Source organism: Ambystoma mexicanum, chromosome 12 (assembly GCF_040938575.1).
Source record: "Ambystoma mexicanum isolate Mex_15411 chromosome 12, UKY_AmexF1_1, whole genome shotgun sequence".
NCBI classification, from domain to species: Eukaryota; Metazoa; Chordata; class Amphibia; order Caudata; family Ambystomatidae; genus Ambystoma; species Ambystoma mexicanum.
Window position 1 is genome coordinate 364,133,797 of NC_090936.1, and position 26,216 is coordinate 364,160,012.

Genomic DNA, 26,216 nt, shown 5'->3' on the forward strand with positions numbered 1-26,216 from the left:
TGAAAATGCACACCTTCATCTTGCTTAGGGGTGGGGCATTGTTCAATTGCCGGTAATGGTCCGCCGTCGTGATGCTCACGGAGGCTCCAGTGTCAATCAGTACGGGGACAGGGGAGTCACAAATACGGACCACACACTTGGGCTGGTGCTGTCCTGACCATTTCAGCACAGGCATGCTCGAGACAAAAAAACACATCCTCCTCATCTTCTTCCTCGGGTTCGTCCTCTGCTCTCAGTTGTTCCACTTGGGCCACCTTGTGTTGCAACTGCTGTGTCACTGGCCTCATGAACGCCTGCTCCTCGTCGACGATGCCAGCGCCCTGCAGACGTGCATGAAGTGGTTCGCTATGCCACAGCGTCCGCAAAACGGGGCCCATCAATGGCCAGTCTTTGAGATGGGGCAGGTCGTGACCGCAGTTAAGGCATGGAACTGTCTGCCCCACTTTTTCTTCTTTCCTGCTCCACTGCTGGCACCTGTCACCTCGTTGAAACTGCCCCTGCCTTACTGCGTAGGCATCCTCCACGTTGACAGCCTTCATCGCCAAACACATATTGCTCACCCGAACATCCGCCAGCTTGTGGGACCTCCCCAGTTCTAGGATGCGCATTAGCGTGATCCCGGGCACATGCAGTATCTGGTGCCTCAATTTGACCGCAAGGCAGCCTTGTATAACTTGCTAGCGCACCACATGCTCCACGTTAGGCCAAGCACATGCCACCGACATACGCCATAGCCTACTGTGAAATGCGTCAACAGACACCCCGTCCTTTTGTACAGAAGTCCTCATGAGGGTCCTCTCATAGTCCATGTTCGCAAAATACTCCAACAGAGCTGCATTGGCAGCGGTAAATGAGTTGTATGCGGGCCGCAGAGTCTGAAAGATGTTGTGGACACCCCGCCCAGCCGAGTAAAGCATTATGGACGTCATTGTCTCATCATTGTCCTCATCTGTGGCCTTGAAGAACATGTCCAGGCTCTTCACCCATGCAATCCATCTGGGCCCCAGGAACATCGAATTCTTGCAATGGAATGGAGCGAGATGTGCCGATGAGGGTGGCATTCTGGGAGCCGCAGGTGCTTCGTCTTCCACCCCCAAGATGCACTATGGTGGTGCTCCCTGGCCGCAGTAGGCCCAGGGGTTACCTGGGCTAGAGATGCATTGGCAAAGTCAAATGTGCGGCCAAGGGCTCACAAGCAGGCACCTCAGGAGCTGCAACCCTGTGAAACCCTGTCCACCGCCAACCCCCCCAGGGTGGTGGCAGCCTGCTTGGGTGCACAATCACTCCTTTTGGGAGCTGCAATCCAAACTGTGATAGCAGCACGTGGTGCTGGAGGACTGTCCCCAGCAAGCTGCTTGGAGCACGTGGTGCTGGTGGATGGGCTATGCCTCAGATAAAAGCTGGGTGCCGCGTGATGTGCGCACCACAGGGCAAGTGCTGGAGAGAGCCTGGGGGCCCTGCACACGTTTCTTTCCTTTTCCGTTTTTTTTATTTTAAAATCCCTGCTCCAGGGACTGGAGCGAGGTGATGTGCCCCTCCCTCAGTTACCTCCGGCGTCTGGTGCTTCTGGGAGCCCAGGCCGTGAGGCACAGGAGCTGGAGGAGGAGGCGTGAGGCTGCCAGAGTGGGCCGGCCAGCCAGGGCCCTGCAGTGGGCAGGAACGCATTGCTGGCGCACAGGTGGGATGACCCGCCTCGTCGCCAGTGTGATGATTGGCCTGGTCCAGGTCAGGCCCGGAGCAATGAGGAACGACACGGACACAGTGTATGCTTCATGGGTCCCCTTCTCTAACTGGCACATGCGCAGCAGGGGCCCCTCTTTATTCGATAAGCATCATGCGACAGTGTGCGTAGCACAGTCACTTAAATGGGCACCCTACAAAAGGTACTACAGTTCCCAGGAGTTCACGCTAGCCCTCTGGTGTGCTGCCGATGCACTGATGTGACATGGAATTTCTGACAGTATTCCAAAGTGCCAATGAAAGGATAAGATGACACTTCAAAGACGCAGGTGCTCAACAACAACTCTGCGTGTGTGGGTGAGTGAGTGTGCTCTTCTGAGTTGTTCGTTGTTCTTGATACTATACGATTCATAGCTTCTGTATTTACTTGATTTTGTTCAAGTTCCCACTACACTTTGTTTTCCCTGCTCTTCGATTACCCATGTACCCGACCTCAGCTTTTGCCTGAAACTGCATTTGGAATTTGGTGTGGACTTTGATGCTTGAGGGCCACTTACCCATATTAACAGACACCCGCATTTCTTTTTTTGTTTTTGTTTTTTGTTTTATTTTTTTTTAAACGGTTTTAATTAATTTTTAAAACAAACAAACAATACAAACCAAACTGGCAGCGCTTTTTGCAACAATCACATGAACATCAATTAGTCAAGACCACTGCTCCTCTAATCCCTCCCCCCTCAAGAGCTTGTTTGTCCTTCACTTTCCGTATCTGCTACGTGTGGCAGGGTATCACCTCCTTCTGAGTCTGCAGAATCTGTTATTGTTCCAAACAGTCCTGCTATTAATACTCTCCATGCCATCAGGGTACCCACTTCTTCTTCCCCACACATGCTACTTGCCTCCTGCCATACCACCGTTTCAGCCTCCGCCCATTTCTGCAATTCCCACCACCATACCTCCACCCGTGGCTTATGACACTGCTTCCATCCCATGGCAATCCTTCGTTTTGCGAGCACATATGCCAAGTCCTTCAATTTCCCAACATGTTTAAGTTTCCGTGGTCTGGGAAACCCTCCCAACAGGCAGGCCCAGGCCGTATCTATAATGAGCGTGACCCCTTTGTCCGCTAGTTTTTGCGCCACTTCTCCCCAGAAACTCTCAATCACTGGGCAAGACCAAAACATGTGTGTCATATCAGCATTTTCCTTATCGCATTTTGGGCATGCTTGTCGTCCCGCATTTCCAAACTTCGATATTCTCATCGGGGTCATGTAAGCTCTGTGCGTTATATACAACTGTATTTGTTGTAATCTAGCATTTCTTGACACCTTCTTGTGGTATCCCATAGCACGCTCCCACATCCCATCCTCCATCTGTGCTCCCACCTCTGTTTCCCAATCCAACCTCAAATGCGTCAACTCCTTTCCAACCCGGGTCATCACCATCTCATACAATCTAGAGATCTCATGCCCCCTTCTGATATGTCATATATTGTCCCCATAGTGGCGTCTGGTTCCTCCGCCAATACAGTCTCAGGCCAGATTTTACGAATATTCTGCACCAGCCTTAGGTACGTGACATACTGGCCCCTATGCAAGCCCGCCTCTTCCCCTAGTCCTTCAAAATCCCTAATGGTCCCCTCTTGCCAAACATCCCCCAATGTAACCAGCCTGACCGACTCCCAGTAGGTCCTGATTATCATCTTTAGTTGCTTGTCTTCCCCTGCCAAAGCAACCAGCGGCACCTGCGGGGAACACGGGTACGGGTCCTCCATCATTCGACATACTCTACGCCACATCTTCCACCCCAGCAACATCATTCACGGGCGCTCCTTCATTTCTGACCTAGGCAACCAAATAATTTCCTTCATGTAAAAAGGAGTGCAGTCCTGTCCAAGCAGCCTAAATTCGGGAGTTACCTCATCAGAGAGCCATTTGACCACATATTGCAACTGACCAGCTACATAATAGTCCTCAAAATTAGGCAGCTTAATACCCCCCCACTCATAGAAATTCTGCAACTTCCATAGCGCCACTCTATTCCGGGTGCCATGCCATAGGAAGTCTCTGCACATACTATTCAGCTTGGCAAAAAACTTCTTAGGTATCATATACGGAATATTGCTGAAAAAATGTAAGAGCCTAGGCAGGACCACCATTTAAGCATCGCCCCCGTCCCATCATCGCCAACGGCAACTTCTCCCAAAACCTCATGCGTATACGTATTTTTCCCACAGCCACCTCTGTGTTATGCAAATGTTCCTCCTCTACCGTGTGATACGCATCTATTCCGAGGTAGCGGAAGGAACCAACCGCCCATGGTATCGGCAACACTGGCAACTGCTCCGGAAGGGTTCCTCTGTAGCTACCCAATGGGAATATGCTTGATTTTTGGGGGTTCACCGCTATGCCAGACAGTTCTGCATACCTTTCCATTACCTCCAGAATATATTGAAGATTTTCCTCCGGATATTTCAAATATAATAGCAAATCGTCAGCATACAGGGATATTAGGTGTTTCTCTCCCCCTACCTCAATGCCTATCATGTCATATTGTTGCCGAAGGTACACTGCCAGGGGCTCCAGGGCCAGAATATATAACATCGGAGACCAGGGGCACCCTTGTCTGGTGCCTCTGCTAAATTGCCACCTCTCGGATATCACCACTCCTGTACGTACCCTAGGTAGCGGCTCACTGTACAGCAACTTTGCCCACCTAATGTAGCCCGGCCCCATCCCGTATTCCCTCAGGACCTCCAGCAACAACGACCACCAGACTGAATCGAAAGCTTTGACTGCATCTAAGGACACAACCGCCATTTCACCCTCGTTCTTGCTCCCCCATTCAACCACCCGGTGGAGGCGCCTATGGTTGTGGGTTATATTCCTGCTGGGGACATAACCTGTTTGGTCCGGATGTATCAATTTACTAATAACTCTCCGCAATCTATTAGCCAGGACCGCCGTAAATATCTTGCCGTCCTGGTTCAGCATTGACAAGGGCCTGTAGGAGCCGCAGCTATGCCCTGGTTTGTTAGGCTTAGGGAGCGGTATTATAATCGCTTCTCTAAGCGATTCCGGCAACCGGCCCACCTCAAACGATTCATTAAGCATTTCTAGCATGGGGGGGGGGAGTACCTCCTCTCTATATGCTTTATAAAATTTGCTAGGAAGTCCGTCCGCTCCCGCGGTCTTACTGGTGGGCAGCTGCCTCACCACCTCCTCCAATGTAAACGGTGCATCCAGCTCTTCTCTTTCTTCAGCACTAATCTTAGGTAATCCAATCTCTCTTAAAGTTTCCCTTATCCCCTCTCGGCTGCCCCCCCCCTTTGTCCTCATATAGTGCCCTGTAATAATCCAAGAATGCCTCATTGACTCCTTCTTGGGTGTCCGCTACCTCTCCATCCTCTCTGGTTATCGTCCTAATCGGGGGCCTAGGGGTTTCACTCTTGTATAGCCACGCCAAGAGGCGGCCCGTTTTATCCCCACCTGCATGCTGCCTCTCAACATACTTCTTATAGTTAAGGTTGCAGAGCCTTTCCCAAAGCTCCGCACACCGCTGCTGTAGTTTAAGTTTAAGTACTAGCTCCGCATCCCCCCCTCCACTATTGAGTTCCCTTTCCAGTTCATCCTCAGCTCCCCCTAGCTCCGTCAGGACCCCACCCTGCAGGCCCTTTGATTTAGCGATGGCAGCACCCCGCAACACCACCTTAAAGGCTTCCCAGAGCGTGCCCGCCGAATCCACACTGCCAGTGTTCTTTTCGAAATAATGTATAATCTCGTCTCTGATATCCTCTCTGAAAACCGGATCCTTGAGCGCCTCAGCCGGAGGCGCCACGTCGGTATCCGCGCCCTGGGGCGGCAGTACTGCCACCCCAGGACCAGAGGCGAGTGGTCCGACAGGACCCTCGCTTTGTATTCTATTTGGGTGGTCTCTACCACCACATCTGGCGTGGCAAAAAAATAATCAAGTCTTGTATGCAGTTGTTGCTGGGCTGAGTAATGCGAATACTGCTCCCCATTAGGATGTTTCAGTCTCCAAACATCTGCCAGCCCGAAGTCGTCGAGCAGCGTCTGCAATGCCCTGGCTGCTGGGTGGGCCTATCAATCTTATCATCAGATCTGTCTACCCTGGGGTTCAGCACACAATTAAAATCCCCACCCCAAATAACCGCCCCACCCACACACGTGCCCAGGTTGGTACACAGAGTCCTAAAATATGCCGACGTGTTTTGATTGGGGGCATACGTATTTACAATGCACACCTCTTTATTCTCCACCAGCGCCTTCAATATAACCATCCTCCCCTCTGTATCCACCACCTCCTGTGTAAGTTGGAGCGGAACGTGCGGTGCCACCCAGACCAACACTCCCCTAGCGTAGGCAGAATACGGAGAACCCACTACAATACCTCTCCACTTCTTCCCCACCAGCTCCAACTTTTCCCGCGTCAGATGCGTCTCCTGCAACAGTGCAATATCAATCTTCTGTCTTTTCAAATACATCATGACCTTGTTCCTCTTTAAATAACTATTGAGTCCCCTGACATTCCACGTTACGATCTTAAGATCCCCATAGCTCATAAGTATCCTCCCCCCTTCCGTGCAGCCAATCCCACCTGCCCATGCGATACAGATACAGCCCTCTAGCTCTTTCTTGTAGCCTCATGTTCAAACTCGAACTTCCCATAACTATGTACACCACAAACTCCCCACTTCCCTCCCCCCCCTCTACCCATCCCTTCCCCAACACCACACTCCCCAACTGCTGCCCAGCTCCATCCATGGAACTCAGGCACCCCCTCATCTAGCCCTGCAAGCACCAACCAATGCCCAGAGCTCAGTAGGGTGAAGTCGCCCTAATGGCCACTTAACTAAGGTTACTAAGTGGGGTAAAGAGATCCGCTCTGCAAGGCTCCCCTAAAAACAGCAATAGTCACAGTGCTCATAACATATTGTTTAACAGTCTGACCTTCTCTGCCTAAGGCCGCTCAAATGACTATAATCAAGTCCCAGAGTCCTATTCCGCGCCATCTTGTAGCGCCCTCCTCGTGCACTACTTATCTCCTCCATCTCCTCTTCCCGTCCGAACGTCAGGCTCCAGGGGGCATCCCTGCACGTCGAGCCATCCCATGGCGTCCTCCGGAGTCTCAAAAAACAAAGTCCTGTGTTTGTGAAATTTTGCCGGATACAGCAACGTGTATTTATGGCCCGCCTCTCTCAATCTCCGCTTTACCGTCCCAAAGTTCATACGGCTACGCTGCACAGTCAGGGTATAGTCCGGGTAGGCCGTTATGTTTGCCGCCCCTCGTATAATCGTTCCACCCTTGCGGAAGTGTTCTAGTATCCTCTCCCGGTCCGGGTAATTAAGGATTTTGGCAATTACTGGCCTCGGTGGGTTTCCCGGCGGCGGCTTCCTTGTCAGAGCTCTATGCGCACGTTCCACCGCGAATCCCTGAGATAAAGCTCCTCCGGGTATCTCCTGAAACAGCATAGATTCGATGAACTCCGTGGGATCGTGGCCCTCTGATCCTTCTGGCAGGCCCACGATGCAAATGTTATTCCGTCGGGCGCGTCCTTCCGCCTCCTCCGCCCTGTTCTCCAAGTTGCCCAATCTCTGCACCAGGGCATGCAATTCGGCCTTATGGGAGGCACAATCCGCGGTGTTCGGGTTCACCTCTTTCTCGAGGGTCTCAGTGCGCTCCGCTCCGCCAGACGTCCTGTCGAAGTAAATTCACCTCTTCCTGCACCTCACCGACCTTAAGCTCTCCAATCAAATCCACATCAAGCTCCAAGTGCATCAATACATTAGGTGAGCCACGCTTTCTAAACCTAATGTATTCCCATAACCCCACAGTTCCGCACCATGAAGACTTTCTAATTGGAAGCTATCCCCCAAAATGAATGTCCTACACCATCCATAGTCAGGGAGTAGAAAGCAGGGATCCCACCCCCAAACCTAAATGACATGTCATGCACGGTACATGATCAGACCTTAGGCAAGATAACTTTTCTCCTATTTTACATATATTGGACCTCACTATAAATTGGGCGGTATCCCAGCGATAAATCCACTGGAATACTGCCCAACGCAAATACTATTACCACCTCTTGGTCCGGTGGTGTTAGCGCCGGATCACAAGTGGCAGTGATGGTGTAAGTCCCCATTTTCCTTTAGTCTATAGAACTCAATGGGGCATTTCCGGCGCAATTACTGTGGCAGTAATTGCGCCAACAATGGGCAGAAAGACGGCGCAATCACCTCCAACTCAAAGCTGCCGATGAATCCTCTGGCTTTCTCCCAAACTCGGGATTAGGCCATGTGGTGATGCAGCAGTAACGCTATTACCGGCACATTTTTACTGCACCGCCCAACCTATAGTGAGGCCCATTGTACCTTACATGCTCAAACTTTAGACCTTAGAGCTTTTGCCCCTATGAAGAGCCCATGTGCCACAAGAAGGTAGAAAATGACCAGGCAACCAAAGGAAGCAATGCATGGCCAAAACAAAAGTCTTTTCGTAGTTTGGAACCAGATCAAAACAAAGCAAACACAATTGTCTGACATTCTTCCTCATACATCATACCATGTTGTGTGAAATGTGTAAATGCAAGAACACAATTCAGTCACCCCCCCACTTATTGCAGAAATACAGACTCTCTGCTCCTTCCTCTCTGTTGTAGTTTGAATAGCAGTGACTGAATCAGGCAATACTTTCCTGGCTGAAGGAGACCCTCGCATAGGGAAGAGACCCCCTACCCACCCTCTGAAGAACAGCTCTTAAAATCAGGATGAATAAAGTATGACTGTTTTTTCCCTGTTGAGTTGTTGTCTTCACATATTAGCCTGCGCCAAAGATGGTCTTTAAATGAAAGAGTCAATCAGAATTTACTCAAACTTTTAATTGAGTAATATTTATGTGGTTCAAAAAATGCCCTTTTCGGCATTTACATTGCCTTTCTCAAATCAGGGCAATAGCTGAGCAAGCATAGAATTAACAAAACATTTTTAAAAAATGAAGTATATACATTGTATGTCACAGCGTGTGATGTACCATATTTCATACAAGTCATTGTTGGTCCAACCGTTTCATTTAAACAAAATAATGCTTTGTTCCATACAAGCCAATACATAATAACATCAATTTAAATATCGTGACTGAAAGCAATTGTTTAAACTCACATAGATGTGGGATGGAGTCAGGGTTGGAATGGTAGGGTTGTGAGATGAGAGAACAAGGGGTTTTGGGAGAGATATTTAAAGAAGTAAACCGTTAGTTTTCTTAATTACCACAACATCAATTTGCATTTGTACACAAAATAGTTATTTCTTTAGTTTGTTAAAAGGTTCCTCAAAGCGGATTTACTATTTTGACTTTTAGCATTATTGTTATCAATTATTAAATGTCTATATTGATTAGAGCCTTCTCTTACCCAATCGTATCATGATATCTCTTGCAGTCTCGTGGTTAACAGCATCTGTCTCATGGGTTAAATCCCTAAATGTAACCAAAACCATAGTTGGTAGTACTTGGTCTTTGTCATTTCTCTGCTTTTACTTTTCTCCTTTCGATTTCTATTTGTTAAGATACTTGGTGAGTTATCAACTGTCCACTTTGTTTGAATGTTAACATGATACTTGTAAAAGGGGTTGAGAATGCGCGCACAGAAAAAACAAGCTATTTTGTCAATTTGATTGTCTATAGTTTGGGCCAATTTTTTAATATATATTTAGTCATTCTCTCGCTTAATGATTACATGCTGCCATGCTTATATTGCCATTATTGTTGCGCGAATGTCTGTTTATGTGACTTGCGGGACCTTGTTTTTAGCCCCTGCTTGCGCGCGCATGCAGAAAAATACATTTCATTAACGTCCCAGTACTTTCCTTCTCCTATACCAATGGCGCATCAAATCCCAATAGGTTATCACAAAAAAGGGTCTAACTCTAGATTAGGGCTTACCTGAAAAGTTCAATGCCCTTCCTGTCACATCGGTGCCACATTCTGTCAACATCAGAAGCCGGCTTCCTTCTTTGTTTTGTCACTACGGTAACCAATTAAGTCCTTCTACTCTTTCTATCACAGCCGCCATATTTTGGGGTTGGTTTCATTATGCTCATGTTGAATGGTAATTGTCTTGCCCATACTGGTTTTCTTATGGTAATTGGTACAAAAATTTAACGTTTTGCTTCGTTTAAAGCTTGTAAATAGGGCTATATACTTGAGTTTGGCTAAAATTAATCAATCTTAATGTAATGTTGGAATCTCTAGTTTTAACGGACATTTTTGTACTTATTACGTCTAATTTAACTAGTCGTGTTCAGCTTAATTCTATGTTTTTATTCAATATATTGGTACAATATTATTTCCAAAACAGTGTTAAGAATGTTACAAGACTGGGGTTTGTATAACATGGCTTAAGCTTATTTTCCATTTAAACAGCAAAACATAATCATAACGATATGCTTGTTGACATTTTGTCCCACATTGTTAAAAAACACATGTACTGCAAATTACACTTTCCCATTATATTAGATTTGAGTGGGTACATCCTTGAATAGGTTGAAGTTAGATAAAAGGTCTTTTGGACTCTACAGGAAGGAAGACATCTTGCTATCGGAATTAAGTCCTTTTTCTACTGTTCTAAATGTACATATTAGCTTTGCTTCTTCTTGTTGCAGGCGTTTCTCTTTGTTGCCTCCTCTTGGTCCTAATGAGACCTTCTTAAAACCAATGAACCGAATTTCCTTTTTATCACACAATTGGTCCTCACGTTGCCAATGGTATGCTAGAGGTAATGTTATGTCCTGGCTACCAACCGATGATAAATGTTCGCAGATCCTTATCCACAAGTCACAAATTGTGCTACCTATGTATAACAATTTACAGGTGCATATGATTGCATAAATTACATATTTGGATCTGCAGTTTATATTGTCTCGAATCTTGATTTGAATCACTTTTGGGTCCTTAAATATTGTCATACCCTCTACAGCATATCTGCACATCGAATAGGTGCCACATTTTCTGAAGCCCATTGTCTGTTGTTGTAACCATGTTAGTGTTTGGTCTTTCTTTTCTTCTGGAAGAAATGATGGACTGAGGTCATTTTCAACGTTCTTGCTCTTCTGAAAATTATGGACGGAAAATCATCCACAAAATCACAAATATGTGGGTCCAATGTTAACAGGTGCCAGTTTATTTTAAGTATTCTTCTTATTTGGTGATTATTTTCACAGTAGGTAGTTATAAATTGAACTTTGTCTGTATTGGATTGTCCCCTAGGTCTTTGTACTAGAGTCTGTTCTCTAGTTATCTTCTGTGCTTTCTCTCGTGCTATTTGTGTGCATTTCTCTGTATATACTCTGATTTGAAACCTGGTTGACAAAAGAGCACATTCTGAGTTGAAAATATTTTGGTCTCCTCAGTTGCGTCGTGCCCTAATAAATTCTCCTTTTGGAATATTTTTAATGACCGGTTTGTGATGACAGCTACTTGCAAATAACGTGGAATTGACCTCTGTTTCTTGGTCATCAGACGGTTGCCAGACACATAAATAGTGAAGTCTAGAAAGTTGATACTTGATTGGTTGCTTGTTCCTGTAAATTCAATCCTGACTGGGTTTTGAGTGACTCTGTTTTTGCCCTGCTCCATTATTTAGCTCTGGCACAACTCTTCACAGGGACATCTTGCAGAGACCCTCATCAAGCAAGGTGCCAGAAATACTGCAAACTTGAGATTACAGTGTTATTGCAATGTCCACCCTATGCCCTCACCCAAACCTCTGTGCTATTACTGACCGCATGCTGTTCTTCATCTTCCTGCACTCGCCACACACCCTTTAGGCCCAGGCGCCTCATGTTCGAGGACTCCACACTCCACCTTTTCGGCTCTTCTATTCATCATGAAGAACCACCTTAAGGGGTTCAGCATCACTCTGATACGGAAGTCCCGGTACTACCACAAATCCTTTTGAGTTTTGGCCATTGGTCGGGGGAATTACTTTTTGGCCAATGTGAAGAGTTTTGAGGGCCAGTGGGAGACATCAGGGGAGACCCCATAGGACGAGAGACCAGGGATTCTGGCCCCTGCCATGACATACACTCGGAAAATGCCTTCTAACCCTGCCCAAGATGGGCCCTGCTGGACAGAATTCCAAAGTGGTCAATGAGCACAGCACCTGAGCTTGCTAGAGCCAGGTTTATTTTAGTGGAGTTTCCAAACTGCCCCTTTCCCTCAGCTGCCAACTTGCATATGATTGTTTAGTTACACTTAGGATACAATTCAGGTACTCTGGAGCAATCATCTAATTAATCCTTTTACTATCCACTTGCCAATGGATCAGTTCCTGATTCAGAAAGAACAAACTTCCACTGCCAAGAGGAGCTGGAAAGCTTTAAACTTGGAGAAACTCTGATATTTTATGGAAGCGACCAAGCCCAATGCCAACAATCTATAACTTATACTGGCCCTCATTACGACCCTTGCGGAAATCGAAAAACGATGGCGGAAATGCAATACCGCCATCGAATAGCGCTCGGTGCGACTATGACCCGTCACCGCAAAGTACGATGCCATTAGCGACACCGTAGTGAACGCCAACGCTAACTGCACCAAGTACGCGCGCGCGCGCCATGCCAAACCGTAAATACCACCATGGCGCAAGGGTACGCGAATTCCGACCCTAGCGGACATGTACCTAACGCCATCAAGCACGGCGGAAAGTACCATTCCGCCATGGTGAGAAGTACGGCATCGCGAATCAACCGTAAACGGCCCCACTGAGTGCCTGTACACCGCTCCCTGCCCACATAGTACAACTCCCCGTAGGTGCAATGAAGTCACAATGCAACCAGTGAAATGTACAAGTCACCCATGCATGCCAACGAACAAAAGAATCTCAAGAGGGGCCAATGGGAGCTGCAGGGCACAGATGGCACGAATACAGAAGCCATTCCAATGGACATGACCACAGTCCCCCACCAAGAAACGCACGCAAACACAGGCACCTGTGACCAGCAATATTCCGAAAATCACATCATTCCACCAGTCCACCTGGCTGACCGGCATCTGTTACACAAAACCTAATCCCCCGCCCCTGAGCATGACATCATTCAAACAGTCATATTGGCAGCCCTCATCCCTGACCTCACTGGGCTTCATAGGCAAACGCGCCCAGCACAGTACCACGCAACTATACTCCGAAGCTGGAACCCAATGCAGATCTCCTCACAATACATCGCTCCCCAAATAGGAATATGCCACATCACTTGCAAAGAAGAACGCTACACGGCCCATATCAGAATAGAAATGTAATGCACAACAAATTCACCAAGCCCATACAGCCATTAGGCCATGAACTCCAAAACACATTTCACCATTGTGGGCTGCATCCGCAAGAAATGACCAGCTACTTCTTGTGTGACGCCCTGTTCCTTCATGGTACACAGAGCCACATTCACGTACGAAAAGGCAACATGGAAGCGCACAGAACCGCAGGGCCATCCCAATGGGGAGGCACTAGTCCAGCTGAAAGGCCGAAATGTTGCTCCGAGCCACTAGTACTGCGTAAGGGCATGTGGCCCATTGGCGATCGTCCCATAAGATCGTAATGCTGCTCCACTGATTAACACGAAGCAGCAGGTGTCGGGAGTAAAAGCCATCTGCAGGAGTGGCATACAGATGGCAGTGGCAAAAGGGGAGGAGATACCTGTCAACCAAAAGAAAAGAAAAAGAACAGAATGGCCATCAGAACTACATTCGAACAACTCACTTCAATGATCACACTAAATCCACAGCCATATGCATGCTAGCCCACTCCAAAGGATCATCACCACCCCAAAACCACTTGCGACTCATAACTATCTATATCGAGGTGTAAACACCATCACAAACGAGTGTACCTGTGCATGCGTCTGTGAAAACAGAATCCATCAGATGGGATTGGTAACGTGCATGGACACAAGTGTCTGAAGGCGCGTCGAGACAGGGAGGGCTCAACAAGGCCAGATAGACGATGGTCCCACTATGGCAGCCCTGCATCACATAGCGCAGGGGAGGCGGATAGATTCCAAGAAGCCCTGTACATGGCAAACTCTGTATCAAATCATCTGTCCATGCATCCATACATCATTCCCTCATCCCGTAATGAAAACGCCTGTTTCCATACTCACATAACATGTGAAATTTCCATTGAGTCTGTGCGTTATGCAGCCTGCAAAATCCACTGTGCCCCAGCCCGTCATTCCAGTGTTGTGAAGTAACATGTATTTGGGAACGTCCGGCCTCACCGTCCACTTCGCTATTGCGCATCCCAAACTATTCATATCAATCATTGCATCCTCGCCATGGCCCCTGTCCCAAGGACATTGAACAATAGAACGTTATATTTGCAGTCAGACCTGTGGGCATCTCCTCGCCGCTAGCTGATAACCGAAAGCGCCGCCCTTCGAATTCCTCATTTGCAACATCACGTCGAAAAGGCATCTGTGGCCGCTTGAAATCACAAATTAATCCATCTAGTGCGGCTGTGTGTGAAAATGGCAACTGCCTTCACTCACAAATGGGACGCCCCGCCCGTCGTTGCAACTCGGTACAGTGATGCATGAGGGTCCACCGTTACTCGAGTACTACGTTCCACTGACCCTTCACAAGTCTGTTCGCGACTGCAAAGATTGTATGTGAAACAATGGGACCATAGCCGAATGAACATATCAACCAATGTTACACGGCCATCGGGTACAAATACATGATTGTAATAGCAAGATGCCATTCCTCGAATTGCAGCGTTGTGTGCGGGACGTGCTCGGCCAAAGGGGAGAGCAGCTTGCACAGGTGGAATGAATCACCACAGGTGGAGGCCATACAGCCTGAAAACACATAAATTGCACACCCAGTCTCCTCCCACAACCACACCCACTCCGAAATGCTACCGGCAGGACTCGCGATGTTGGCCCTGGGGGACCTGATAGCACTGCAAGTACTCCAACTCCAAGAAGAAGACGAACACCAACTACAACCGGCCGCACGGAGGAGACGCAGGAGGAGGAGGAGGGCAAGGCAGGGCCAGCAAGGGCCGCCAGCACAGCCACTACCACCACGCAGGCAGCCCGCAATCCCACGCCTCCGAGCACATCCGTTCAACCTCACTGATGAGCAGATCCACACCCTCTACCGTTTGGACCGGGACACCATAGCCGCCATTGTGGACATGACACAGGCTGACCTTGTCAGCATGATAGATAGCCCAACCGCCATCCCACCCCTACTGAAGGTGGTGTCTGTACTCCACTTCCTGGCCACAGGCACCTACCAGCACACAGTCGGACAGTTGCATGGCATTTCTCAGCCACTGTTCTCACGGACACTATTGCAAGTGCTCGATGCCCTCCTGCAGCACGCAGACGACTACATCTCTCTACCACGCTCGGAGCAGGAAATTACCAACACAAAAGTGGGATTCCATGCACTTGCCGGCATACCGGGTTGCCTTGGTGCCATCGACTGCACCCATGTGGAATTGGTCGTCCCACATGCCATGGAGGCCCAGTACCGCAACCGAAAACAATTTCATTCTCTGAATGTACAAATGGTGTGTGACTCCAACAGGATCATTACACATTGTTGTGCCCGATTCCCTGGATCAACCCATGATTCTATGGTCTTGAGGAACTCTACAATACCACGCTACATGGAGCGACACGCAGGGAACAGATCCTGGCTACTCGGTGAGTCTCATTTCAAGCATGATGATGTGGGGTATGTGATGCGGCAATGACCTGGCAGGAAGGGGGGGGGGGTGTGCGTACGTAGCAATGGCATTCCACATAATTCGTTTATCGTCCACATACAGGTGATGCTGGATATCCACTGAAGAGATGGCTCCTCACACCAGTCCGGAACCCACGGGACCAGCATGAGGAGGACTACAACCATGCCCACTCACGTACCCGTGTAGTCATTGAACAGGCATTCGGCCTACTGAAGACTCGTTTCCGCTGCCTCAGCAGGTCTGGCGGGGCACTCCTGTACCGCCATGAGAAGGTTGCAAAGATGGTGATGGCATGTGTCATGCTACACAACATATGCGTACGTAGAAATGTGCCCATGCCCCCTGACGCAGAACTGCAAGCACCTGAAGATGGTCAGGATGAGGGTGGGGATGTGGCAGCACCTCAAGGAGTCTGCGAGGCACAGGAGGGCCGTGACATTCGTCAGCATCTCATTGATGCATGCTTCTAGCACTCACGCCTGGTGGCTGATACATGGACACGGTACTCGTGGCACTGTGTGTGTCTGGTACATGCACAATATGGACTGTACGCCTATGATGGCCTAGTACACAAAGATCATTGTCCACACATCTCATTGGTTGATCGTGCATTGTTTATGGCATATGTGATATCATGTTAAACACCCTATCGACCCGCCACCCAAGTGAGCCCAACACACCCCCTCCACCCTCCTACCTCCCCCCCGAACACCAGTGTCCAAAGATGCTCATTGTCAGTGGGCAGTCGCTATTGCAAGCCCCCTCTGCGGGTATCAGGGGCACCCCTGCCTGTGGAGCGCAGGTTCCTCCCAGATCTACGTTGGGGGCTGCCCTGGACGGAACTTGCAACGGATGATGTCTCTGCCTGCTCACGTCCATGCATGTCCCTAAGGGTTTGTGAGAGCTCAGTGAGCACACGGCGCACTGCGGCAAGTTCGGCACATACGTCTTTGGACGTTGCATGCAGTTCCCCCCTCAGGCTCTCGGTGCTTCTCTCCATTTGGACTCTCAGGCTCTCGGTGCTTCTCTCCATTTGGACTCTCAGGCTCTCGGTGCTACTCTCCATTTGGACTCTCAGGCTCTCGGTGCTACTCTCCATTTGTGCCCTTAGTGTCTCTGTACTTCTCTCCATTTCTGCCCTAAGTGTCTCAGTTGATGTTTCTATGTCTGCCTTAGTGCCCCCACATTCATCGGCATGGTCCTTGAGGAGCGTGGCCAGTTGCTGCTGTTGCACAATTAACTGGTCGAGGGACTGTTGCCTCTGCTGGGCCATGGCCATTTGCGGTGGTGTCACAGAGTGGCTGTTCGCCTCATGTTGCCCTGCCACAGGGCTTGTGGGGGATGGCCAGTCGTCGTCTTGTGGGTGCCCCTGCGTGGTATCCTCATGGTGTACGGGATGGGACAGACAGGGGGATTGGGACAGGTCATGGATGGATCTGACTTCGACATCCCCGTCTTCTGTGTCGGAGCATGCTGCCATTAATGGGGTGTCACCTATGGTGCTGCTGCCACCAGAGGCAGTTCCTTCTGTGGCATCCATTGGGGGGACCTGTGGTGCTGCTGTTGTGGGCATGCTGGCTGCTGGGGTGCCTGTTGATGTTCCCTCCTCTGTGCTGCCACCTGATTTGTGCTGCTGCCGTGTCTTGATGCGTGCAGCTGAGGTGGAGGGTCTTTGGCCGTTGGTCTTGGCCCTCTTTGCAGGTGTGCTGGTAGGGGTGTCCTGAAGCTCGTCGTTTGGATCGGACCCTGTGGTGGAGTAAAGGAGGGCGAGCGTTATTAATGGGTCTGTGGGAATTGGAATGGCATTGTATCACATGCATTGGGGTGGTACCTGAGGGTGATTTGGGTCGGGGCCTTGGAGGTGCTTTCATTTGTGTGTGGAGTGAGGGTGCAGTTGTTTGGCAGCCTGCAGTTAGGGTGTGCCTGCTGCACGTGTAGTGGGTGTTTTTGGGGTTTTTAATTATTTATGTATTTATTGTGTGTTTTAAAGTGCGCTATCAGGCCAATGTGTGTGGACGTTCTCCTGGCCATGTGTTTCTGTTGCACTATGTGGACACATGGTACTTCACATGATTGGACATTGTGGATTTGGCATTGTTTTATTTGGGCCACCTACCTGATTCTTCGGATGTCTGCACTCCTTTCTGCATCCCTCCGACTCCCTCTATACTCTCCATTCCAATGGTGGAGGCACAGATTTCTTCCCAGGGGGTCAACTTGATGGGTGATTCCGATCCTCCCCCGGTGGCTGTGGCAATGTTGCGGTTGGCAGAAAGTATGCTACGGACGCGTATCCGCAGGTCGTCCCATCGCTTTCTGCATTGCTGTGGGTTGCGGGGTGCGGTCCCCACCGCACTTACCCGCTGTGCCACCAGAGCCCATATGGCCTTCTTGTTCGCAAGTGCCGTCCTGGTCATTTGCGTGGAGAAGACGGCGGCGGCATTCTCCTGGAGGGTCTCTGTTAGCACGGTGAGTTCCTCACGGGAGAAGTGGACCTGCCGCTTGCGGTCGCACGCTTTCTTCGCTACTTTTCCCATTTTTCTTGGTTTCGCTAGGGTGGATGACGGGTTGGGGTGTGTCTCAGGGTAGTGTTTTTAGTGGTTGTGTGGATTTTGTGGTTTTATAGGTGTACGGCGGGATGTTTCCCGTTCCGGGCCCATGTTTTTACTTCTGTTTCCGTATATTTCCGGTCACCGTACTTTCCGGTTGGCGCTCACTGCGGTGTCCGCTAAGATGGGTGGCGGTATTGCACCTAGGGCGCCGTACGTCGGCGGTGTGGGCCGTTTTGGGGTCATTTCCGCCATCGCGGACTTTGCACTTCCGCCATGCCATGGTGCTCGTGCCCGATGGGTCGGAATGGGCCGCACTTTGCTCCATCGTGCAATGGCGGAAACGCTATTTACGCTGTGGCGGTCCGGTCAGTCACTTTCCGCCAGGGTCGTAATGAGGGCCACTGTCTGAGGAAAATGTAATGACTTTTGAAAACTGCATAACCAAAACACTAGAAACCCTCTTGCCACTAAAGATTATCACCCTCTCAGTACAAAAAGACTTCAGCAAGATGGTTCACACCCCACCTACAGGCACTGAAAAAAAGAAATCAAATACTTGGAAAAACATTCAGGAAACACTACAACCCACAACACAAGATCACCTACCATGGACAGATAGGCTATGACAAATCAGAAATCTTTACTATTCTGAGCAAATCAATAATTAACCTCATCCAGAGAAATAACTTTACCAAATCATTAATGAGGTGAGACACCCTGCTTTCTGAAGCAAAGTACCTTCAGCTATCCAAAAACGATGTCATGAAATCACCAACCATTTCAGAAGCGAAGTACTAAACATACAGCAAGACATCAACACAGCAATAAGGAATGGAATTGGAAGCGATATTCAAACCCCATTCAATGACTTTGAGCCTACACCCCACTGATGAATAGCTTTAAACCAATATGCAAAGCTGACTTCAAAATGTTGTTGAAACTTAGCAACACAGCCTGATCTCCCATTGACCCCTGCCCCATATTCAACGAGAAACACTAGCTTCTTCTTTTGCAAATTAATTAACTGCTTGCTCGAAATAGGAATGACACCAAACGTTTTCAAGACTGCCTATGTCAAACCACGTCTAAAAAAACACAGCTGGAGCCCCAGAAAATGCTTCAAACTTTCGTCCTATCTCTAACATACCATACCTGGCTACAATTCTAGAGATCTATGTATATAGACTTATCTTGGAGCATGTAGAGTCTAATAACTTAATCAATTGCTCACATGTTGGTTTCAAACCTATGAGAGGCACCAAATCAACAATAGTTTCAATGTTCAGTTCAAACCCACAACCCATTTCCTATGGAGTCCGCCAGGGATAAAATCTCTCGCTGCTCCTCTTTCATATCTTTATGACCCTTTTGATAAAGATCATACATTCTTATGGAGTAACCTGTTACAACTATGCGGATGACACGCAGAACATAGACAAAATGACAAACAATGGTACCTCCAGCGCTACCCGCAGCAACTGCTGCACATGAATAAATGAACAGATGACAACCAAATTCTTAAATAATGATCATCTTAGCTCACACGACACCTGAAACACCTGTACCATGGCCTGTGGAGATGGGTAACTGCCCTAAACCTTCTAAAGTGACAAAGAACCTAGGCATTTTGTTATGTTATTTGTTATTTTATTTGGCATTTATACAGCGCTCTACATATCATTGGTATGACCTCAAAGCGCTGGTAAATTGAACACCCTCGGGGACCGTAGTCCAGGTCAGTTGAGAGAGTTAGGTGTCATAGGGAGATTGGGTGCACCAGTTATGTGTGCAGCTGATGTAATTGTCTGATGATAGCTGCATCCTAGCATTAGGTGTGGTGGTATTGATATCTGTTGAATGTGTGCAGTCTGGAGGAGTGGACACCAGGACTGGGTTCTGGCTGCGTTAGGCCTGTGTAGGATGCTTTTGTGTGCAGCTAGGCCAGTTTGTCATGGGGTGTAGCTGCGTTTAATTAGAATGATAAGGTGTTCATGGGGTAATGTTCCCATGCGAGCAGCTAGGCCGAAATTGATCGAGGGGTGTAGCTGCACTCTAATTGTGTGATGGTGTAGAGTAGAGAGTAAGCATAGTGATATGGGAGATGAGTGTTTGGGTGGAGTTATGATCTAAGGAGCTCGCTATTCGGATTTCAAGCGTGCGCTTGCTTAATATTGACTTAGTTTTCGTATTCAGTGGCGTCATTGCTCGGGATCTCATTGAGCATTAGTCATCCCGATGCAAGATTCAGTCGTTTCAGGTGGTCGTGTCGGTATTACCGAAAGAGCCATGTTTGTAGAGCTTTGCAGAACCTCAAATAGTCTTGGTTGTATCAAATATGTGGGGGAAGCGAGTTCCACAGAGTTGGGGCCAAGGTTGAGAAGGCAGATCCTCTGATCCTAACAGAAATAGAGGTTGGAATCACTCGAAGGAGGGCGGTGCTTGATCTCAGGGTGCGGTATGGGAGGTATGGTTTATCTTTTCTTGTAGGTCTAATTGGCCGGTTTTGTGCACTGTTCGGTGAGTGATGTATAGGTTCTTGAAGGTGGCCCTTCATCCGACTGGGAGCCAGTGGAGGGTTCGGAGAGCTGGTGAGATGTGGTATCTTATAACCAGTGCAAGGAACAGTTTTGCAGCAGCGTTTTGAGTCCTTTGGAGTTTGTTCAGTTGGTATGCCAGAGCTCCTAGGTATAGGGAGTTGGCATAGTCCAGTCTCGACATCACAATAGACATAATTGCAGCAAGTCTGTTCGGGTAGGAGAGGTAGGGAAAAATGCATCTGAGAAGTTTGAGGTGGTAGTGACAGCATTTTCACACGCTGTTGATTTGACGGGAGCGGGTTAGGCCTGAGTCCATAGTGCAGCCTAGGTTTTCACTATATCGGAGGTGGGATGGGGCCATGGGAGTGGATGTGGTAGAAGGGCAGTATTGCCGCACACCATGATTTCGGTTTTATCAGGGTTCAAAAGGATGTGGTTTATTGTCATCCATCGGTCAATATCGCAGAGACAGGCATCAAGGTCAGGAAGGGGGTTGGTGCCTGACTTGGGAATGTTTAGGATAATTTGGGTATCCTCAGCATAGTTGTAACAGGAGATGTTGTGCATGCAGATGATTCCTGGTAGAGTGGTCATATAGATGTTGAACAAGAGAGCAGACAGGCATGCATCTTGGGGTACTCCAGTGTTCCCCGAGCGAGCAGTTGAGACAGAAGTACAGATGAGGGTTATTTGTTTCCTGTTGCTGAGGAAGGAGGCGATCCATTTGAGAGCAGTGCTACGGATTCCAAGGGAGTGAAGGCGGTCAAGGAGGATTGAGTGGTTAACTGTGTCAAAGGCTGCGGAGAGATCGAAGAGAATCAATGCTGCGCAGCCTTCAGAGTCTGCAGTGACCTTGAGATCATCCCAGATCGATATCAGAGTGCTTCCAGTTCCATGTCGCTGTCTGAAGCCTGATTGTGCGGGATTGAGGAGGAAGTTGGATTCAACAAAGGAGTTGAGCTGGGAGTAGAAAGTCCAGTTGATAAGTTTCACAAGAAATCTGGTGTTGGAGATCGGTCTGTAATTCTTGGGGTCAAGCGGGTCAAGGGATGCCTTTTTTAGGAGTGGCGTGACATGGGCTATTTTAAAGGCACCAGGGAAGATGCCAGAAGTGAGGGATTCATTTAGAATGGCTCCTGCATGTTCTCCTGCGCAGGTAGACGAGAATATTTCTTTCAGGACAGAGGCTGGGCAGGAGTTGAGGGGCAACCTGGAGGGTTTGCTGGCTGATAGTAGGTCAAGAAACTTGTCTCTGGAGATGGGTTTGAAGGAGTCGAAGGTAGGGAAATTGGGCATTCGGGCAATCGGATCAGGAGGGGTCATTGATGGGGGGGGCAGTTTGGTGTTAAGGGATGACGTCCTGTCAAGAGCGGTTTTGTAGAAGTGTAGGGAGAGGGAGTCGCATAAGGGATTGAGTGAGGGTGGATTGGGTAGAGGAGCAAGTGGGTTTGATGAATTCTGATATGATCATGTGGAGTTCTTTGCTGCGGTTGTCACAGTTGAGAATTTGTTTATTGTAATAGACTTTTTTGGCCTTTCGGATTTCAGCTTTGTATTTACGGTGGTGCAGGGCGAGCATGGATCTGCTGAGATCGGTTTTAGATGCTCGCCATTTGCGTTCAATAGAGTTATTTAGTTTTTTGGCATTCCTCAGAAAGGGTGTGAACCATTTGGGGGACGGTCCATTGCGTGAGGAAGCGGGGCGCGAGGGGCTGAGAGAAATTAGTGAGTCATTAAGCCAGGAGTCGAAAGAGTCGATGGTTAAGGCTCTATCGGGGGGAGCGTTGCTGGGGGGCCAAGAAGCAGGGCTTCGGCTAGGTCGGGAAGGACCATGACTTTGTTACAGCATTTGAGGTCCTGGGTGTGGGCCGGGGGAGCTGTAGGAGGAGGGGCAGGGGTGTGGATAGAGAAAGGGATGGCATAGTGGTCGGTCCAGATGAGCAGTTTGGGACCGGATATATAAACCAGGTCATGGGAGCTGAGGATTGCATCAAGGGTGTGCCCACCTGAGTGGGTTGGACCAGTCGTATGATGGGAGAGGTTGAGCGCATCAAGACTGTCGACTAGCGGATGAGCCATGGGGTTGTTGGGAATATTGAACCAGATATGGTAGTCTCCTAGGAGTGTAAGAGATGGGATATTTACTTGAATGGTAGCTATTGAATCACAGAGGTTGTTGGCAAAATATCTGTCGTATCCAGGGGGTCTGTAGATGAAGAGGAAGCTGTGGGTGAAGGTCGGTGGTAGAGATAGTTTTACTAGAAGGGATTCACAGGAGGCAATGCATGTCTGGGTTTCGACAAATGAGACAGAGAAATTACTATTGAAGAGGACTGCCACTTCGCAACCTCTGTAGGGTCCATTATGGGCGATGAGCGAGTAGCCTGGGGGGAAAGCTTTGTGTGCTACAGGGGCAAAGTCGTTGGAGAACCAGGTTTTGGTGATAGAAATGAGGTTGGGCTTGTCAGAGGATAGGAGGTCAAAGATGCTGTGTCTGTTTTTTGCTACCGAGCGGGTATTAAAGAGGATGCATGTGACTCCATGAGGGGATGTGGATTTCATGGTGCTCATAGGAGTGGGAGCTTGAGGGACATCGCTGCCCGGTGGGGTGGTGGGTGAAGTAGGAACATTCAGGGGAGTTGAGACAGGTTGAGGAGGGGTACGGGAGGGGCTGGGTGCCTGTCGTGCCTGAGTGTCTGCTGAGAGGCTTACATTGATGGGGGGACGGGAAGAGTAGGCAGGCGGAGGTAGGAATGTGAGAGACAGGGGGTGGGTCAAGGGGGGTTGGGAGGGTGGTGAATGGGTCGGATGGAGCGAGGGGTTTTAGGTGGGCACATTTTGGAATGAGTCTGGGGACGAAAGGGGTTTAGGTGTACAGAGTGAGAAGTCAAGAGAAGGGGGGTGGAAACTGGGGAAGGGAAGAGGGGAGTGTGCTTGGGGAGGGAGAGGCTGGGAATGTGGGCTGAGGCAGAACTAGTGAGGAGTAGAGGGTCGCGGAGAGGACCAGTCACGGTTTCCCCATTTCGTGGGTTTTGGTGCCTTAGGGGTGTGGGAGAAGGTGGGGGGGACAATTGGAATGAGGATTCAACAAGGGAACCCTCCCGTCCCCTGCACACTTTAGGATGTTTGGACTAAGTCCACTACTGTTTTCTCATATTAATACAAAAAACATATAAACCAAAGAGTTCAGTTGTGTGTTTCTATAGAAAACGTTTATATCTAAAGTGTCAAATACACAATATTTCAAAAGGAGAAACATTTACAAATTCAAGAAGCAAAGCAGTGCAATAGTAGGTCACAATAAATTTGAAACAATGGTGGAATCCAATTCATGTGGCGATGCGTTTCGAGGATACTTTCCTCTTCTTCATATGGCCAAAATTGAATTCTTCATACAAAAGGAAAAAAACAAAGGGGAGAACGTTTGTACAAGTTTTTTATACCTTGAGGTAATTCATTAAACTCATGCTGTACATTTCAGTCTCATCTGTGAGCCAGAACAGACTACATTGTCAGAGAAATTGTAATTAATCTAGTACCACAAGGGCACATTCATTCCCAGTTAAATTCAGGGTGAGGGGAGGAGAAGAGGTTCAGAGAGACGTTTCTAGTCCAGTGCAAGAGAAGTCGTCGTTCAAAAGTGTTTAGAAAGAATGTAGGTAGGTAAAGGAGCCATATAGGACAAGATATAAGAAAGTATAATTACCAGTAAGCAAAGTGTTCGAGGGCATCGGGTGCAGATAGAGATCCTTGGTGGTGAATCAAGCGATGTGTAGATCCTCCACGGGAAATATAGTTTGCTGTAGTCAAGAGGAAGACACAGCTGCAACAAAAATGAGGAACAAGTGAGTAGAAATCAAACTATGATGAAAGGTAAGTTCAACCCTAGGCACTAGAAGAAATGTAGTACCTGTGGAGTGTACAAGAGGAGTGGCAAGTGCTGGAGAAAATATTCGAACGGCGTGGAAGCTTGATATATTCGGGGTTAATTCACGTTAAACACTGTGTAACTTCTGTTCAACGTTCATCAAGAGTCAGCAAAGCACTCTAGAGAATACGATATAAGTGTGAGCTTGAGAGGAATACTAAAACAACATATATTGATACAATACTATCCACAACTAAAGTGTTAGCTGATGAAAAAAATACCTTGTGGTATACGCTTAGCAGTTATGGTGCGCGAGCTGTCAGGCACAGCGTGCTGGCAATGCGCTTTCTTCAGTGGGTTTGTAAGGATAGGAACTCGGGCAAAACAAATACAGTGCACTTGTGCACTACGAGTCTCAATGCGCAGATGATGATCTGTGAAAAAGTGTAACAGAGAATTAACCCGGATCGAGGTTAAGAAAGTACTTAAACTAGAAATCTCAATGGGGGAGAAGGTGGGGGGGGTCAGAGGGGGAGGGAGATAAGGCTACTGTTCTACTAAGGGTGAGACACGCTACATTCAGAGAGGGAAAGGGATATGAAGGGGGAGGTTTGTTGGCGGGGGTTGAGTAGGGGTTATGGGGATTGGAGGGGGTGGTATGGGAGGTTGGTCCGGGGGGGTGGTGTGTTCCTCAGTTAGCTAATTGGGAATGAGTGGGGGGCATGGGAGGTCGATGGAGAGGGAAGGGAGTTCTTCAGAGGGCACAAGGATGGAGTGGAAGTGGAGGTGGATTTGGGCTGTTTGGAGGGCCAGAGGGCTCCTCTGGCTTGGGAATTCGATAGAGGGCGTGGTGTATTAGGGAGTTTTCAATAGATGTCAGAGGGAGAGTGGAAGTCGATGTGCTAGGGTGGAATGCAGAAGGGGGTTAAGAGCTTGAGGGGGCAGTTGTTTGGCGCGCCATAGTGCTCCTCTGATCTTAGAGTTGATCGAGCGATGATGGTAGGAGAGTGGGTGGGCAGCGTCTGGATGTATTGATGGGGGAAGGTAGTTAATCGCTTGAGGGGCAGTTGTTTGGTGTGCCAGAGTGCTCCTCTGATCTTAGAGTTGGATGAGGGATGATGGTAGGAGAGTGGACGGGCGGCGTCTGGATGTATTGTTGTACGGGGGAGTGGACGTGGTTTGCGATCAGGTGGGAGATAGAGGGTGGATCGTGAAGTTGGGTGCTAGAGCGCGGGCCATGTTCCGCGAGGGGGAGGGATGGGGTGGGTATGATGCGGGGCAGCTAGGGATGGGTCGGAGAGGGGGTATATCAAGAGTTGGGATCTCCATCTTGGGGGATGTCAGTGCAGTACCTAGAGGTTGATGAACTAGTAACAGTAGATGTATAGGCCCAAGGTGTCCAATCTGCGTCTAGATTCTAGTCACTGGGGCAGTGCAAGATGGCCAAAGAGGATAGCGGTAGTCTGTTTGATGGACAACATGCTCACCCTGCAACCCGAAGTAAACACACCAGTCAACATGTGCTTCTATTAGCTCTGCCCTACCTCTCCTTAGCGTACAGCGGATTGCCATCACCTCCCTGATTGTTCCAAGAATTTACTGCACAAACAGCATTTACTTGGATATGCTGGACTATCTCACAAAGAAACTGCAACTGATCCAAAACACAGCAGCCAAATGCCTAATCAGACTCAGCAGGAGGGTCCATATAATACCAGCTGTATGAGCACTTCATTGGCTTTCAAGGAAAAAACAGATCCAGTTTAAGGCCCTCAGCATCGACCCACAGAGCACTTGAAGGTCAAGGA

General features: G+C 48.7%; 1 protein-coding gene and 1 long non-coding RNA gene across 3 annotated transcripts in view; one reads left to right on the forward strand and one right to left on the reverse strand.

The window, feature by feature from the left end:
• The window catches only part of DNAI7 (dynein axonemal intermediate chain 7), a gene marked incomplete in the record, with an annotated part of 1,381,690 nt that overhangs the window by 1,059,400 nt on the left and 296,074 nt on the right, over positions 1 to 26,216 (forward strand).
• LOC138513543 (uncharacterized) overlaps positions 1 to 26,216 on the reverse strand; it is a 382,496-nt gene that overhangs the window by 146,894 nt on the left and 209,386 nt on the right. Inside the window, exons 4-5 of one of the 2 annotated variants that reach the window (XR_011281770.1) lie at positions 24,247 to 24,363; positions 23,793 to 23,928 (exon numbers count right to left, since the gene is read on the reverse strand). This is a non-coding gene — a long non-coding RNA (uncharacterized lncRNA). Of the gene's footprint in view, positions 1 to 23,792; positions 23,929 to 24,246; positions 24,364 to 26,216 lie in introns of those variants that run through there. The other variant, XR_011281771.1, reaches the window with a different exon arrangement.